The sequence below is a fragment of the Sorex fumeus genome, unplaced genomic scaffold (genome assembly GCF_029834395.1).
Source record: "Sorex fumeus unplaced genomic scaffold, SorFum_2.1 ptg000039l, whole genome shotgun sequence".
NCBI classification, from domain to species: domain Eukaryota; kingdom Metazoa; phylum Chordata; class Mammalia; order Eulipotyphla; family Soricidae; genus Sorex; species Sorex fumeus.
In genome coordinates, this window is record NW_026606096.1 from 13262493 (window position 1) to 13267291 (window position 4799).

The 4799-nt window shown below is 36.3% G+C and overlaps 1 pseudogene; it reads left to right on the forward strand.

Annotated features, from left to right (window-relative positions):
* Positions 1-2718: 2718 nt before the first annotated feature.
* Positions 2719-3828, forward strand: LOC130028117 (ribosome biogenesis protein NSA2 homolog; annotated as a pseudogene).
* The last annotated feature ends 971 nt before the right edge of the window (positions 3829-4799 follow it).

Genomic DNA, 4799 nt, shown 5'->3' on the forward strand with positions numbered 1-4799 from the left:
ACTGGGAGGAGTTCTGTTTCTTTCACCTTCTGAAAGAGCCTGAAGAGAATTGGCAGTAGGTCTTCTTTAAAAGTTTGGAAGGACTCACTAGTGAACCAAGCTTGTCCTGGTCTTTTGTTTTGGGGAACCTTTTGGTTAGCATGTAGATATCCTCTACAGTAATTGTCTTGTTGGAGTATTCTGTATTTTCTTGTTTTAGCCTGGAGAAGTTAGAAGAGTTCAAAAATGTATCTATTTCTTCTAGATTCTCTCATTCCATCGCATCAAGATTTTCAAAGTATTCCCTGATGATCCTTTGCATTTCTACTGTATCTGTTGTGAAGTCTCCCCTTAGATTTCTAATTCAGTCTATTAGGGGAGCACAGCAGTAGGGCGTTTGGCCAGCCCAGTCAAGCCAGGTTCTATTCCTCCGCCCCCCTTGTAGAGCCCAGTAAGCTACCAAGAGTAGAGTCCTGGTGGCAAAGCCTGGCTGGCTACTTGTTTTGTATTCAATATGCAAAACACAGTAACAACAAGTCTCAAAAATGGAGATGTTACTGGGTCTGCTGGAGCAAATCGATGAACAACAGGAGGACAGTGACAGAAATAGTGACAGTGAAAGTCTTGGTAGTGTTCGTAGATCTTATTTATCTTTTCAGAGAACCAGGTCTTGGTTTCATTAATCTTTTGGATCTATTTTTTATTAAAAGTCATTACTTTTTGCTTTAAGTTTATCATTTTCTTCCTCCTTCCTGCTTTGTACTCCTTCCTTCCTTCCTTCCTTCCTTCCTTCCTTCCTTCCTTCCTTCCTTCCTCCTTCCCTTCCTCCCTTCCTCCCTCCCTCCCTCCCTTCCTCCCTTCCTTCCTTTCTTCCTCCCTTTCTCCCTTCTTCCCACCCTCCCTCACTCCTTTTCTTTCTTCCTTACCTTCTTTTTGTTTGGGGACACACCCTGCAGTCATCACAGATAACTTCTGGTTATGTGCTCAGAGATCACTCCTGGGGATATTTGAGGCAACGATATGGTGATGACAATGAAAACTTGTCAGCCTTATGCAAAGTAAGTGATCTGACCACTATACTATTGCTCCAGCCATTGAATCCCTTAAATTTTATCTGTGTGAATGAAACAATGAATATCAATATAAATTAGAAATGAATATGTCCAGAGCATGTGAGATTTGTTGTGGTGGGGGGGAACATACTTGGTGGTGCTCAGATGTTATTCCTGGTCTTGTGCACAAGGCAACATAATAAGATACTCTCCATGTCATGAGAAAATATTTTCAAATAATACATTAGATAAAGAACTAATATCCAAGATAGAGTACTCATAAAAATAAAAAACAAATTAATAACTCCATCAAAGAATGGGGATAGTATATAACTAGAAACTTCACTTAAAAAGATGTAGAGAGGATCAGTAGGTATATGAAAGAGCAATCGCTGATATTTATTATCTAGTAAATTCACATAAATGAATAATGTGATTTTATCTCGTATTAAGCTATCTCTTTGCATCCAGAAATTTAATGTTTCATGTTTTGATGAGCTGTGAATGCAAGGCATACATGCAAGCCAAGCGTTTTACAACTTAAACTATATCTCCAGCAAAAAGTGTCTATTTTTACCACAAAAATATTTATCTTTCCAAGAAAATTTTGTATATACATGAAAACAGTGCATCAAACCATCAATAAATAAGCATAGCTTATATTTCTACAGTAAATCTTCGAATTCAAGTTTTAATATCATCATCACTTAAACAAGATTAAAGTGTATCAAATGTATAATATTTGATTACAGATGTAAATTTTTACTTAAGGCCTGATAGTTATTTTAATTATCAAAATTAGATGCTTTAGTTCATTATTTATAATTCTTATCCATTTGAATAAAAATATCTTAACTAATCAAACAGCATAGCTTAAAACTTACAAACAAAGCTAAAAACAGACTTTAGAAGTTGAAATGTCACTAACATAAGAAAGGATCTTTGTATGTTAGTAAGTACTGCGAAGGAAGGTCTTGTGGAGATGTAGTAAATTCACTTTCCTAAAATCAAGAACAACAGTGAAGGCCATAACATGGACCTTAGAGCTCTTCATGAAGGTCAGATTCCTCTACGTATCACTGAAGATTTTTTTCCATAGGATTAAATTAGTGAGTACCTAGGAATGCATTTAATTTTCTATAAAGTCAAAGATAAAGGATTTGCTTTAATTCTGTAGAACAAAATTATGTATTTTTAAAACCCAACAATTATGCTTTTTATTTTTGTCTAAGTAGCCAGACCTGCTAATTCCCCATGACCTTCTTCTTGTCTCCAAACTTGTAAGCCCAGAGAATGCAGAGGAACGGTATGATAATCCAGGGCAATGAAGATAGATGGAGCATTAGAGAAACAATCTAGGAGAGAAGATTTACAACTTGACCTTCTGATATACTTAGAACAGCACCATTAGCTGTCCTAATTCCTTTTTTCTAGCAATTAGATTTTTTAGATCTTTTTTTATTCTCAAAGATACTCATTGCTTATATTATCAAATTCTTACCTTAGTTTTTTATATAGTTTATTTTTGTTACCCTGATTTTTAAAAAAATCTTTATTATTTTATATATTCAATTATTTCTTTCTAAAAGATGTTTTGAGTTTTATAAGTTCTTTTGTATTTTGATTTAAAGAAAAGAATAAATGACTATCCAAAACATATAAACTTTAAAAAGAACATTAGTTGCTCATGAGTTTCAAATGCCAAAAGTTCAGTACTTTGGATACTTGGGCAGCTCTACCAGAAAGTCCTGAAGCCATAACAAAGCCACAAACTGAATGTATTGAGTAACACCTTAAGCACTATGGATATTATTTGAATTTCCATGAGAAAAAGAGAAAGAAGATCAAGAGGTTTAAGAGCCTTTAAAAAAAAGCAAAAATGATGATTGGCCTGAAGGCTAAGCTCTATCATAAACAGTGTAGTACTGAAAAAATACAAATGAAAAAGACTGTTAAGATGCATGAAAGGAGAATTCCCAAAGGAAAGAATGATGGAAAGACAGTACAAGAAGCCATACCTGTATATCTGGGTGGAAAGAGGGATAAAGTCCTTTTCCATATGAATAAACAAAAAGAACAACAAATAAATAGCAGGGAATTGGGAAGTTCATCTCCAAGGAGAAACAGAAGTATTAAACATTATTCAGACAGGAAAGAGAAAGGAGAAAGCATGAATGAGGATGGTTACTAAAGTTTACTTTGTTGTTGATGGCTTCACAAGAAACATAAATTTGAAAAATTCATTAGGCCAAAGGGCTGGAGCGATAGCACAGCGGGTAGGGCGTTCGCCTTACACGTGGCCAACATGGCCGACCCGAGTTTGATTCCTCCGCCCCTCTGGAGAGCCCTGCAAGCTACGAGAGTATTCGATATGCCAAACACAGTAACAACAAAGTCTCCAATGGAGACGTTACTGGGCCCGCTCGAGCAAATCGACGGTCAACGGGAGGGCCTTTACCTTTACCTTTACCATTAGGCCAATGGGTTTACATTTCAAAAAAGGCTTTGTAACACATCTTGAACTGAAAGTTACCTTTTGCCTGCCAACACTTGGTGTAAAAAAGATCCTTCATCTTCACTCTATGCTGCCTTGGTGCTCTCACCAAAGGTACAGTCATGAAGGTGAATATGAGCAAGTAGGGCCTTGTCACAGAGGGAGGCAAGGCTATTTGGGAAAAACATGTCCAGGTTACCAACAATTCTGAAAATGCACTCTTACTGGTTTGACAGTAACTTCATACAAATAACTCCTTATAATTATGAAAGACTGCATACCACTGAGGAGAGCCACCATTGACTACCAAAATGCCTAATATGTATGCAGTCATCAAGAAAAATGCATATGATGTTGCACAAAACATTAAAGTAAGTGATCGTGTTTTTTTTTCCAAAGAGCATTAATGGTAAGGTAGTTAAGGTTCTTGCCTTACATGCTGCTGATCCTCGCTTGATTCCCCACACCTCATATAGTCCCTGAAGTCCAGCCAGGAGTGATCCCTAAAAGCAGAATCAGGAGTTAGCCCTGAGTACAGCCTGGTATGGCCCAAGTACAAAAACTAAAATAAAATAAGGGCACTGATAGAATGCTGAAATATATAAAACATATGTTAGTAATATATCAATAATTTGATGCATATTAAGATTTTAACATTGAAAATCAATAAACGCAAGTTAGTACTTTCAGATTTTCTAAATTAATTCTAAACTCCATGTACCATTGTCTTCACTTTTTTAATTTCTAAGTCTACTTTTTAACACTTATTTTATTATCTTTTCCTCAGAATACTTTCAGTGGACTAGCCTTGAAGTTATTATTATCATAAGTCCTTTTTATTTATAGAGGTTAAGGGAACTCTAATTTTACCCACATTTTAATAAATGCTATACTCAATTTTTATGCTTTGAAAGAATGATGTTCCATGAACTCTCGTGGAAAAGCCACACATTCCTACCCAGCTGCTTTTGGGTTCAGCTTCCTAACCAGCCTGCACTGACTGTTGATGTTCTCTGCAATCTTAAGTTTCTTCCTAATAATAGTGGTAGGTAGTTAGTGGGAACTTTAAGAGACTATTGTAAACATTAAAGCACACACTGACCTCTTTGGGGGTCCTCTCTTAATGGAGTTTTCAACATCAAGTCGCACAAGATAGATGTATTTCTGACTCTAAGATTTTCCGTGGATGTGTGCTTGTGGTTGTGTGTGTATGTGTGTGTGTGTGCACGCGCATGTGTGAGTGCACGCATGCGCGTATGGCCATTAATTCAGGA